Genomic DNA, 14,371 nt, shown 5'->3' on the forward strand with positions numbered 1-14,371 from the left:
GATGACGCAGGAAGGGATGTAGCCGCATAACTATTAGGGAATCTGGCGCATCGGTCGCCGGCGGTTCCGGTTGGCCGGTGGGCCAGAAACACGAGGGAGCAAATCGCAAAGGAAATTGCAAAACACTGAAATAAATCAACATGTAATTCCGATGGTCAATTATATTTACTCTAGTGACGTTTTAAAACAAAAAATATCCAAACAATCCGTAAACAGCATTTACGATGGTAAAACAGGAGATCAATTCATCAAACGAAACAAACGTAGCAAACTCATCGTTTAGCAAGACACACAGGTACACGAGTAAGGTATGTTATTGCAGACGCGCGCATTGATCGTAGGGCGATCGCACACTATTAGAAACGTTGTGCAACCATTGTCGTGTGTGTGTGTGTGCACATATAACGCGATTGCCATGTTCGTTACATGAATCTTGACTAGCAGATTCATCTTTTAAAGGGGTAGCCAGTAATGTTAAAATTCTCATTATTAAAATCTGCATGATTCAACTGTAGCTTACCGAACCGTGTGCTCGTAGTTAGTCCCTCGCCGAAGACAGAAGGAGCGCAACCATACTTCTGCTTGACATATTTAGTGTGTGGTTAAGCATGAGCCAGGTTCTTGTTTAGCACGTGTTGACGGTGGTCGAAAGAAATAACAGGAAACTCAATGAATCAATGAACATAACAAGTCACACACGGACACACACACACACTCATAAACCAAAGCACTGACGATTAAAGTCACACTAAATGGGTAGTGAAGATCGGCTCAAACATTTTAAACGAAACTTTAATACAAGAAGCAAAAGAGCATGAATCTGTCCCCGCATCAGTATGGGACTTCTCTGCATTCTAACATCAATCAATCAATCAACAATTCCGTGTAAAATAGTATTGTTAAATTTTGAAACCAAAAAGGAAAACTCGAAAACTTCAAGCTGGTAAAGTAAAATACATATCTTGTGGATCACTTGTTGAACATTTACATTCATGTTGTTACTAACGGGAGATGAGGATAAAAATAAAAAACAAAAACGAATGAAAATCAAGTTGGAGGCAAAAAATATGAAGCGCATATGTACGGTATAAATGGCCAGTGTAATGGTGTACAGAGCAGTGTTGTTGGTCTCCCGACTGTACACGTTGTAAAACCGAACGCTAATATTAGCTGTGTCATTAGTGTGCAAACTGTGGCGAAAAAATAGAAGGACATGATGGTATTGCTTTTGTTTACAAACCCGAATTTGATATAGTTTGTTGGAATGCAATAGGCTTGGAAGGCAAACACAACATTTAAAACTCAGTTTATCGCAGCTTGATCGAAATTCGTCGCCACAGTTACTTACACAGATATAATGTGGCTCGGTTCTCGCTAGAGTCGATCAATCCCAATGTTTACCACCGAAACTTTGCACAAAAGCGTAAATTGATCCATCTACTTTGCATCCACAGGGACAGTGGCTGGGAGTGTTCGTTTGAGTTTCATCTCGGTGATTTTTTTGTTGTATTTATTACCTCACTGAAGTTTATTGTGGAATTTTGGCATCAAGCCGAATATTTTGGAGTGCATGCTACACATGATTTAAACAACACACTCACAACATGAAGCTCCATTTGCCGCGGAGCGGGAGATGGAAACAGATAACCACCTTTCTAAAGATATGGAAAACTTACCCCGCCAATGAACGACGACTTATTACACTCCCCGGGGAGTATGTAGAAGAGTGTACATAGCGAACACAAACAACAGGATATCTAATGCATTACCCAAAACACGATGTTATACAAGATTCATTGCAAATGAACCATGTTACTTCCGTTTTCTATTCTTCCAAAACGAGTGGCGAATGATAACAGATCTACAGCGATCCTTTCTTGAACCACAAAAAGATGATAATCGGCAATATGAACTCGAACCGCCTCGGCGCGAAACAAGCAAGGTGTTGTGAAAAAGGTAGCGCCAGAGTTCGATCGAACGACATACTGATCCACAATTCGCAATTCGTGCTATGAATTTAATAGCATTACATGCGAACAAATCAATATTACTACACCTTCCGATACCATTTGCTAGCAAGGTGGTGCAGTATTAGTGTAACACAGGGTGTGTAGGATCTATATAACTTGCAGTTCTGTGTGGTTTTTGTCAGCAACACATTAACACACACATACCACGAACATGCAGCCACATACATTCACACTGTTATACACACGTGCATACACGGAAATGGGTGTTTGAAATGATATTGACTATGAATGAATTGTTACAAAATGTATTTACCTAATACGATTGGAAATTATTGACTAGCATTTCTCGTCCGGGAACAATTTTTTAATCATGCCAGCAAAATTATTGAAAAAAAAGAAATAGAAAACCAAAAAAAGTCCTATTGAAGTAAACAATGAAAAAGAAAGAGAAAAACACACAAAAAAATAACAAAGAATCATTTCAAAGTGTTATTATCTATACTGGAGGGAATATTGGCCGAGAGAGAGAGAGGAACTTAAACAGACGAATGCACTCTGAATTATCCAAGGTGTGTGAAAATGATATAGTGGTGCGGCTTTGGATTGTTCGGCTAATTTTAAATATTCTCTCCTTGGGGATTAGACAAAACCCAACCATAATCACGAAGTTAGGGAATTTTGTAGATCTTTCCATACGTTGATCAATGTTTTTAGAGACGGTTAGAGACGAGGAGCGAGGAGCGTTAAAAAAGTCATTTACGATTTGCTTATTCTGGCAGCTGATACTAATGAAGTCGTCACCATTCGTCGAATCAGAGAGAGAGAGAGAGGGCGAAGAAATTGAAGGACTGCTGCGGCATACGGAATGGGATGAACACACATTTTTGATTCTCGCACAGCAGCACAATGCAATACAAGAAGGAAAAATCTAGACCGATACCGACAAACTCATTCGAACTAGACATTCTGCTGTAGTGTGAGGCCGGATAATAGTGTCATAAAATGCACACAGATAAGTAACAGTTAAGTCTTACAGTTTTCTGTTCAGGGTTTAGCTACGTATGTGTATGTGTGTGGTATGTCTGTGTCCATATATATTCTGGGAGATGGGAAGATGTGCCGTTTTTTGCAATAGTTTCCCTGTTGCCCTGCAGCTAAGGACAGCACTTATTTGAACAATTGTTTGATACTTTTTAAGAGTTGTTCTTATGTTCTTTCCAGCATAAGAACAAGGTGTGTAGGAACAGCAAAATACAATACAATGTTGCTGTTGTATACCGATCAAGGCAGTGCATAATCTATGCAATCGCTGCAATCAAACTCTGTTAAGTTATGTGTCTTTTGGAGCAAGAAAGGATACTTACCAAATTAATGTCCTTTCGTAGTTTAACGGTGGTGATATGATTAAGCATAGCAACAAACAGTACAGCTCTCTCTCTCTTTTCTTGAACTTTCCCAGTAACTGTGTTGCGAAGATAAAAAAAAATAAACTGTCAATTACTAAAACACAATGCTAGACATGTATAAATGTCTTGAAATTGGTGTAGGGAATAAATATAGGTCCTAATATTTAACATACATATACACAGCAACATACAGTATCTATCCATTCAAACACACCCATTCTACAAGCCATGTTATTGTACACCAAATCAAATCGTTGCCAGGATAAGAGAACAAGACTTTCGATAGTGTGTTTGGACTTTAGCAACGCGTTTAGAACTAGTAGTAAACCGGCGAATAGGCAAAATGGGCAAACACAAACGGCTTTATTTTTGCTGTATTTTTTCCCAAATACCGCTTCTGGTATTGAGTGGATCAATCAATCAATCATGAAATCCCATTCAGAATGGGATGTTCTTTGAAAGAACGGATGCTTGGGTTTTACTTCAGCTTATATGCACAAATGTGTGTGTTTTTTTTATCGAATTGCTTAGCACAGCTCTGCTGCTGAGAACTTAACACACATACGCAAACTTAATATTGCAATAAACTAAACATGACGTGCTGTTCAGATGAAAGACGCACAGTACGCGGCACAAATGGAACAGAAACAGATAACGTACGTGCCGTCATTTACTTCATCCTGCGCAAACACGTGACATCCTAATATACAGAGCCTGCCAAAGGAGTTCCACGCCGCTGCTGTCCCCTCGCCAAGGTTTGACATATTTGTACGAAGCATACCAGCAACGTTTAACGTAGAAAGCGAGAGAGAGAGAGTGAGGGACGCAGATAATACGTAATGGAATAACATAAATATGATAGCTTGAATTTTTACTGCGCTTACAACACAATGGCTGCTAACAATAATATCATTATGACTATTTATTAGGCGTATAAGTTGCTTGCCCGTTTCATATATAGCTTGCACAAACGTTCTCTATCTCTCTTTTTTCTCGGACGATGAGAAAACAAAAAGGACCAAATCACTTTTCTACTCTGTCCCCACTGTAGGTGTACCACAACTTAAACAATCCAAGATGGTGGTACAAGTGGAAGGGATTCTTTCGGATTGATATTGTTTTAGAATTGTGAAAACCGAAGAAGAAGAAGAAAAAAAGATGACGGACAGTGGCACCAAACGGGATGTAACGGAGGTGTGCCTAGAGTGTTGAATTGAATTTACGTAGTGAAATAAAATGTTGTCGTAGAGAATAAAACAACACATAACACTTATTTGACACAGGAACAACCTGCTCTAGTGTAGCGGGAGGAAGATAGTCCATTTAATAATGGGCTCTTAAACATAGTAATAAAACACTCACACTCTTAAAACTACCGACACAAAACACGCACACATGGCAACAGAATCGACGGCAATGGGAAAATCAACAACTATTTGAAATCAAGAATAATCATCAACTGCAACAATAATAAGTAAACTATAACGATAAACTAAATCAATAAACAAAAATATCGTATATTAACACTGTTACTTGATCTTTTTACACCATCTCGAAATGTTTGAAGGTTTTTAGTGGTTACAAAAGCTCTTAGTAATATCGTAGTGAGAGTGTGTGTGTGTGTGCATAGACGATAAATGTAAGCCAAACTTGATTGCTGATGTTAACGAGAAAAGGTTCCCCGTAATGGGTCTGCAAAAGATGGTGATGATGATGATGATGATCATGATGATTACGAATGAAGGTGATGATTATTGTAAGGATTGGTGGGCAGAGTTGTGGGAGAGGATATTGCATTCTAAAACAATACCGACGAAGAAGGGAAGACGGGAGGTGTGCAGGAGGGGAGCAAGAAGGGAAGGCAACGTAAACGGTGAATTTGCAAACTGAATGTGCTAAAAACTATGGGAATCAATTATTTATCGCATGCCGCAAACTGTAAAGGATTAAAGGTTGTGTGTTGAGCGGATGAAGAGGATGGCGGAGAAGCGCAGTTTGACGCCGTAACGCACTTACGGTGTGCGCGAACTGTGCAGCGAATGCACTACTAAAACTGACTAAGAATGCAATCGAAAGCAACAAAAAAAGGGAAAAACGAGCAAAAAAAAATGTTATAAATCTTTTTATACTGTTGACTATTTTCAGTGGACTTTCGCAATCGCTATACAATCAGCAGCAGGTAAAGAGAGAGAGAGAGGGGGGTGAAACATACAAGTAGGATGATGCAATGAAAGTTACTAAAAACCTAAAACCCAGAGAGAGAGAAGAAAAAACGAGCACGTGTACGAGTGAAATTGTAATGCCAGACAATGTGATGAATATTGCTGTAAGAGAGTGCCGGCTCGAAAGTACATCCCAGCACCGGCGATTGGTTCGCATTCTGGCGGCATGTCGTTACTAAACAATGTCCTTTTTGTCATCGTTTTGTCTTTTATAAAATGCACCTGTTTACTAAACTAAACAAAAAAATACTTATCAACTAAAAAAAACACACCTACACATACATTTGTTAAACACTTTAACGCACAACAGTCCATTTCTGGTGGGGAGAAACGGACCTGGGAACGGCAGTACAGCAGGAAACATGGTCCAGCTAGTAAGCATTTTCAAATTGTGCTGTTTCTTTACGTTGCCTATAATCATGAAACGCTTTCCAGGACCTACAATACTTTTTGTTTGGTTTTCGCGTTTTATCAAGGAAAAAAAAGCAATCTCCACAATAAGTGTTGTGTGAATATTCTCGTTTTTGTTGCAAAAGTAGCAACACATTACATTATTGTCTGTTATAATTTGATACATCACAAACACTCCTTCCTGTTGCTATATTACGTTCGATTATGACTAGCAAACAGCTTTCTTAACGTTGATCTTCAAATAACACGTTCCGTTAGCTACCATTACTAGATCTCCCTCACTCACATCAACAGTGAGACATATTTATACGGAAATGGTTTCAATCGTCTTTAGCTAGATTGCTCTCTGACTCTCTCTGTCTATCTTTGTCCTACGGTACTGCACAAAGAAAGCAAAACACAAACAAATGAAACAATGTAAGACGAATGGTTGTGTACTGAAAAAAGCCATATTATGAATTGTAAAGATAAGAAGCAAGGCAAAGGAGGAAAACAAACATATTTGCAGCAATGCAGTCCGGGCTTGCTCGAAAGAAGAATGGCTTCACAGGATGAAGGGGCTGGAAGCGGGTGAGTCGCAGAAGGACGAATATTAGCTGGTGTTTAACCACAATTTAGTGTGTACTATCTTTAAATGTGTGAATCCGTCTTTTGAGTATTGTTAAAATGGAGAGTAAGGTATTGCGCGGGAAAATGAACAGCCATCGGCGGGCCCGCCATTATGATTATGAAGGTGTGCGGTAGCAGGGAAAGGCTTCGATTCGATCAAAGGATAAAAGAAGAATTGGCGTGAAGGTGGTGAACGTCACTCTTTCTTCCTTTTCGACAACTGGCGTGTAATGGCATAGATTTAATGCGTGTTAGTGTGTACAGTGAGGGCTTCATTCCAGCTGCTTACGCCCTTTTTGGATGTCCGGGGGCATGGCAGGGACCGAGGAGAGGAGGGCGTAAGCAACTGATGAAATCCTTTCGAATTGTTCTTTAATCGTTTGTAAGATTAGTTAAGATTGTACCGAGCGACCCCGGTTGTTCGGGTTCGTCGGCTCGATCTGTTTCAGCATGATAAATAACACAAGGCTTACTATTAATATTTGTGACTGATTATTGAAATACCTTTATAAGATACGTTTTACTATCTACTCTATACTCTCGACTCATGCAAGGTACTGTTTTATTTATCTTTATTTTGTATCGTTCTCATGCAAACTGTTTCTATTTATGATTCCTATAAGAGTCATATTTCGGGGGATTGATCAATAATACCAAATGAATCGTGACATAACAAAAATGGTGGTTATAAGCAACGAGGGGTAAGATTTTAAATACTTATGATACTAGTTATTACACAATCCAACTCGCTGGTATCAATCAAACCACCACAACAGTCTGAAGATCATTCATTAAAAGAAGACTAAGAAGAATTAAAAACACGATTTACCCCTTACCCGAGCTAGTCATGTTCTTTTGAAAAAGGAAAATCTATCGTTTTGTTAAACAGTATAGTACTTAAATAACAAGTAAGTAACCAAAGAATGACGTGTTACGAAACAGAAGCGCAAATCTCGAGTAGCAATTATAACTCGCACTGGACTCGGCTAAGAAAATGGTAGTAATTGCACCTATTTAATTTTCATTCACTTCGACCATTATTATTATTCTTATTATTGTTACGTTTAAAGAATTTCTTCGAAAATAAAGTATCGGACCTGCAAGTCATGCTGTGTGTGAGAGAATGCGCGAAGAAGGGGCTGAAATGAATGTAACCATCCTACAGAAATGAATCGTGATTGAAGAAGAACGCAAAAAGGATAGAAGTAGCTTGATCGACGATTGCGAAATCGCCACCGGTGATCAAGGATAATTCTCAAGAAAGGTATTCCGTTGGGTTAAGATTAAGAGATAGAACGAGAGAGAGAGAGAGAGAGAGAGAGAGAGAGAGAGAGAGAGAGAGAGAGAGAGAAAGAGAGAAAGTTGGAGTGGAACGGCAGCAGGTTGGGCTGCTGTAGGCAAAGATAGGAGAGGAAAATCGATTCATTTTTGTACTGCAACTACTATCTACCTACTGAATGGGATGAAAGGATACTCCTTTTTTACATAGAAACGTATTGCATTATTTGTATTATCCTGTATGACAATTTCCGAAATAAATAATTTATTCTTAAAATGGTGTGCATTTGATGTTGTTTATTATCCCTGTTTCATCACAACGCTGCGGAAATCCGAAATTTCAATGACAATGCTTATGTTTGGCCCTTTTGGTATCGTTTGGCAAAGCTAAAAATAGGTAAGAATAAGCTCACTGTTGTTAGTTGTGGATGAGAACAATCGACATGCATATCCTGCTTAACATTGTCGAATATGTTCCTGCCGCATCTAATATATCTTAATGTAGTTTTAAAAATACTTGTTGGTTTTTTATGTTGCCATATTTATCTTGTTGTGAATCCTATTTGAATCATGCATTTTAAATGAAAAGTTCTTTACTTTTTAACTAAATTGTTTAAATTTTTAAACATTAAAATACAGGAAACCGTGGAAATACGACGATGTAGTGTATATATCGTGTGAACGATGATGATAATAAAGTTCATACAATCGACAAATATTTACGTTAAAATACACTGTATTCTAGCCATCGACTCTTCTTCTACGGTTATAAAAGATGCATAATGGGATATTTTTCAACTATTTACGACTATCTCGACATTTACACGCTGGAGCCTTTTGTTCAGTCCACGTTGGAAATTCCAAATGAGCCGATCCAAAAAGCGTGCTGTGGAGTCCACTTCCCATCACATAAAGTTCTCTCTCCGTAAAAAAGAGTCAAGAAAGTGTCCTAAAATTATGAGTATCCCTAAAAACCCTTACAAAATGAAAAATTTCAATAAGAATTATTCCTGAAAAAAAAATGTTTTCTTTCTATTAAAGATATCGTTTTTGTATGCTCTTATGTGGAAGCTGTTCACGCTCACGTGATGCCTGTTATTAATTTAATATTTAGTCCTTCCATCGTCGTACGTTTCACTTCTTCTTCTTCTTCTTTGGCTCAACAACCGATGTCGGTCAAGGCCTGCCTGTACCCACTTGTGGGCTTGGCTTTCAGTGACTAATTGATTCCCCCCATAGCAGGATAGTCAGTCCTACGTATGGCGGCGCGGTCTATTTGGGGATTGAACCCATGACGGGCATGTTGTTAAGTCGTACGAGTTGACGACTGTGCTACGAGACCGGCTAACGTTTCACTATCGGGACAAATATAACCAATTGATCACATATAAGACAAAACACTAAAGTTTGTACCAATAAGGAATATGGAGTATTAATATTTTTGATAAAAACCTGGACAGGGCCATTTCTCGGTGGCCGCTTTACTCGCCGACTCACGTGCCCAGCATTTAGGGAAATTTGGGCAGGCAACAATCGTACACAATTCGCAGGTACTACTTACTACCGAGGCGTGGAAATGTTGTTTTTTGCGCAGCAAATGTGAAGTAAATCGAAAGGGAGAACAACAGAATGAAAGGTAGTTGAAATCGAACATCGAAATCAATGGTAAAACAAAACACTGCCGATTGTTTGTGTGTTGTTACTGCGGGTAATGTGGTGGTAGTGGGCTGCTGCCACCGCTGCTGCTGCTGCTAATGCTTAATGTTGCGTATGTGTTCCCCCGGTTCAAAACTCATGTCCGTGTGTGCATACGCCAAGTACGATCGAGTGTGGGTGGTTACCGGAGGCCGTGTTGGTTGGTTGATTACGCCTGCGTTACGAAATTTGCACCGAAATGAATTACCGGTTTCTGAAGACGGGCCAGCCAAAGGTGTGGGGGGACAAAAGCAAGGGGCGAGGCGAGGGGGTAAGGTGTGCTGGAAAAAAGGAGTGACGGGTGCAGTGTTGGTCATTGAAACAATTTTCCGATACTGCGGTGCCATGCGGAGTGCGAGCTGAATCGGGCTGAACCACAGTGGAGGCCCACTGTTGAGGCACACACTGTTGCGCACACCCACACCGTGGGCAACAGTGTGGCGCGGTCGAACGATCGATTCTGTGAAGGTTTTTGGCGTGTTGAGACTTGGCTACGTTTGGGTCTATCGGTAGTCTTAGCGGCGGACGAGACCACACGTGACGATCGTGCCGTTAATACGTACTTTGGGGGTTATTAATTTTTTCGGAACACGTTCCCTTTTGTGGCCCGGCGGTCCGGTCGCTTTCCAAAAACGCCGTGGACCTTGAAGTACGTGGAATGTGTGTGCACACGTTAGAGACGAAACGAATTCGCTTAGCGGAAGTTTCAGTGCCGATTTTTTGACAGCGCCCTTTTCAATCGAACGTGCACGCAATATGAACTAATCAATCGAACCCCAGAGGTTGTTCACGATACACGCAGGTAACATAGTGACACCGTTTTTTATGTTTTGTGATATAGAAAACATTTTTATATTAATTTTTTTAATGAATACCTCGAGAAACTTAGCTTTGGAATTTTTCGCATTTTGGGGTGCTTCATCGACACCTTTCATTCATTGATCATTGATAACGTACGGTTCCATTTTGCGGTTGGTTACGTTCATTTGTTTGGCTATTTTCTTACCTTTTCTCACCATCTCTAACCGAAAGCCTAAACGTGCCCCTCCCCAAAAACGTACGAGGAAGCATGGAAAACTAATCTAGGTCAACTGCACACGACAGGCGATCGTAATTTCTAGCCACAACCTAATAGATAGCCTTATAGTTTCTCTGTTGTGATCATTTTTTATGCATTCTTAAGCAAGTTTTTCGCTATCGCTTTTCGAGAAGTTGTTGAATAGTCCGCACTCTGGTTGGGTTTCTACTATTGGGTAATTCACTGCCCTATGTCCCACCGAATGCAGCACAGTTGCTGGCTTCATGTTGCGTTTCCTGACCGGCCTTTTTGAACGAGAGCGCGTTGTCGAACGGTGGGAAGGGGGGGGGGGGGGGGGGGGGGTGGCGAAGGGGGTGATACTACTGTGTCCGTTTGTCGTTCGCCGACGGTCGTCACGCAGCTGGTATGTTTTTTTTTCGTTAACGAAGCAAGTATACTGCGGGTTGCAATTGTTGTGTATCTGTTTACACACTGCGCAGCGATAAGAAACTTATTTTTCTTGCGCTTTAACATGCACCGTGCAGGCGAAGGTGGTATGTGCGGATTGTTCGCCTGTGTAGGGGAGAGCAATAAATGTTTTAAAACAGTACACGTGCTACGTAATGCTGCCATGATTCGTATGAAGTGTGTTTACGTGCTTTGGGTGTGTTCTGGGAGTGTTAAATTAATTATATGCGTTACATAAATGTTCTATAACACACATTGTCTTATCAATGTTTATTCTCGTAATATATCACCTTGCTACTCGTTGTCTGAAGAAGCTGAGTATGAGAAGGGAAGGACATGATTAAATAAATAAGGAGAAACTTTTCTGAGCGTGTCTCCTGCATGTGGCTCTTAAATTGTCCTTGATATTAAACTGACGATACAGATCCGATGAAAATTATAATTATTATTATTAATTATCCTAAACGATTTAAAATATATTTTTTAGACTTATTTCTTTGCTAATATTTTGAACTGTAAAACTTTCTTCTTTGGCTCAACAACCGTTGTCGGTCAAGGCCTGCCTGTACCACTTATGGGCTTGGCTTTCAGTGACTAATTGATTTCTCCCCAAGGCAGGATAGTCAGTCCTACGTATGGCGGCACGGTCTATTTGGGGATTGAACCCATGACGGGCATGTTGTTAAGTCGTACGAGTTGACGACTGTACTACGAGACCGAACTGTAAAACTACTAGACTGTAAACTCTCGTAGCGTCGAAATCAGTGTCAACTAAGCCTATTGGAGGGCACGCCCTTCGATTGATCGATCTGTGGCGATCAAAAGGCAATAGAAGAAACAGTACATTCCTAAAATAGAAGAATATTGTAATTATAATTTTTTTATGAAGTGATTGAAGATTTTAAAATAAATTTAGTGAATTATTTAAGGTTATGTGTGCTTTCTGTTTACCATAACATCATATTTTTGAAGAAAAATTGCGTGCTGTGAGTATTTGACAGAGTTGTAAAAAATAATGCAATATAACCGAATAAACAACACAAACATTTTTTTTCTATCTGTATGTATGTTACATGTTTTTCCAACTCGAATCATCGATGTATGAACGCGTTTCATTATCTTTGATTGTTAATCGCTGACCACGATACTTTATACCGACAAACATTGTTATGAAATCACAAAATCATTTTCACCCCTATTGTGTCACATTAGTGCAAACATTCAACAAATAGCTCACACCCAATTCCACCCATTCCGCTGCCAGACGTAATATGATCGGCCACCAGAATTCACCCGAGTGTTATGGCAGTTTCGAAGAAATAGCGAAAGTAATTAAATTCCCTTTGTTACACGAAAGCCTCCTTTCCACGGCACGTAGCATACGCAGCATTGGGGTATGGGCGCCATGCGGTGCTACCCGAGCATAATATTGCCAGGTACAGTAAAAAGGGAAGGAACTTTATGCTTCAGCGAGCGAATAACAGAGATGTACGACGGATGGAGGAATAGGCGCGAAGCAGATCGTACGTAAATGAAACGTAAGTGGAGTGCCGCCACCTTGAGACCTTGATCTTCAGCCGAGGCAGGTCTCTCGCGAGCTTGAGAAAAAGGGAAAAATACTTTTGCCAAGATTCGCCAGTTCATCACACGCTGTTGTTGGGGCACCTCAGAGGAAGGGCAATGAACCATGGAACGTACAAAAGAGACGTCGCGGTAAAGGTAGCAACCATTAAACGAAGCAGGAAAAAAACATCGCATAGAACGCGGAGAAGCGAAAATGGACAAGTGCTGCGCATGGATTAACATGGCTGGGAACTAAACGAGAGTTAAGTCAAGGCATAGTGATGGCTCCTGACGTATTCGTATCTGTAGATGTATGTGTGTGTGTATATATATGTCCGAGCGGAAGTTGTCTGAGTCTGAACAAAACGCTCAAAGCACGTACCGGTAGAAAGCACGAGCAAGGGAAGGGAGCATGAGCAGAGTGTTATGGACGGCATGAAAAAAGGTGGACGACCAAGAGGGCAAGGTGAGTCACGGATTTCCGTTTCGCGAGACGAATGAGGAGGGGGCATCGAACCAAGCCGTTTAAGAATTCGATCATAGGCAGATGCCATCCAATAGGAATCGTGCGATCGCATTGGAACACCGTCGAGGATCGTTGAAATTGATTAATGCGAATATGAAGATGTGCCTAGTGTCCTTAAAAACGGTAGAGGAGGGAAAGCATGATCTGTGAGACAGAGAGAACATTATCATGTATATACGGATGCTATTCACATAGCCTCACTCGGCCATACCGTTCTCGGCATATAGTGTTCGTGGTGAAGATCGAGCCTGCCTTGCTTTCTGCAGCGCTTAACAATCGCGGACCATTAAAATATCTTCAGCAAGACAAACAGGATACCTGTCCGACAGGAAACCATATTTAGCCGCCCCGGGGATACCGCCACCACTATTTCACTGACGATCGACTTCTTCAAGAACGAATTTTGGAGGTTAATGTCAGTTCAAGGTTCGTTCGTTTCGCGCGTTGTATCATCCAATTCTGGGGGGATGGGTCTTACAGAGAATGGGGGCCGGTGTGTCGGTGGGTCGGTTGTGGAGGCTTGACGTTAGAAGCCACAATTATGGTGGCTAGGCAGGACGGCACGGAAAGGTGGTAAACTCTATCGAACGCAGATGTTTAGTATGCGGCCGTACCTCGTTTATTACTATTCATGACGCCCGTTGCTAGCCACTTGCCGTGGCGTTATCATGATCGCAGTCTCATCACACGAGGTGTTGGATATGAGTGTTTGCTTTCGGTTTCATGCTGGTCATGCTGCCATGCTGGTGTATTATTTAACCTGAAAGGATTTGGATATTGAGTTGTTGCTAGTGAGAATTGCCAATAAATGGTAAATAACTAAATGGTATGTGTGTTTACAGGCTGAAATATGCATATAATACGTTTTAGAAAGGATTCTATTATTGTGTATTGTAAAAGTTTTAAAATCAATTACTTCAATTACTTTCAAACGTGCAAATACACGTGTCGGGTAACTCGGGAAACCGACTGCGCTTTAAAACAGAGACGCACTCAATGAAATCAATGGGTCATTGATATTTAAAAAAGATTCTAAAGGTCATTTGACGAACGCCTGACAATCGCTTACGGAGTCCAAAACGGAGTCTCATTATTTGTCCATGAATGCGCCAAATCTAATCGACACAAGGACAAATTCGGAACATTTAGTTTCGCGCAATTCGCCAACTACCGTCCAACCTTTGGCGAACCGAAGGTCGCTGTTC

General features: G+C 40.7%; 1 protein-coding gene across 2 annotated transcripts in view; it reads left to right on the forward strand.

The window, feature by feature from the left end:
• Positions 1–14,371, forward strand: part of LOC120959241 (protein disks lost) — an 80,755-nt gene that overhangs the window by 51,172 nt on the left and 15,212 nt on the right. The window contains exon 1 of one of the 2 annotated variants that reach the window (XM_049609960.1): positions 13,102–13,106. The exons of the other annotated variant lie outside the window; for it this stretch is intronic. The gene's annotated coding sequence lies outside the window, so the exon portion shown is untranslated. Of the gene's footprint in view, positions 1–13,101; positions 13,107–14,371 lie in introns of those variants that run through there. 2 annotated transcript variants of the gene reach the window in all.

The sequence above is a fragment of the Anopheles coluzzii genome, chromosome 3 (assembly GCF_943734685.1).
Source record: "Anopheles coluzzii chromosome 3, AcolN3, whole genome shotgun sequence".
Taxonomy (NCBI): domain Eukaryota; kingdom Metazoa; phylum Arthropoda; class Insecta; order Diptera; family Culicidae; genus Anopheles; species Anopheles coluzzii.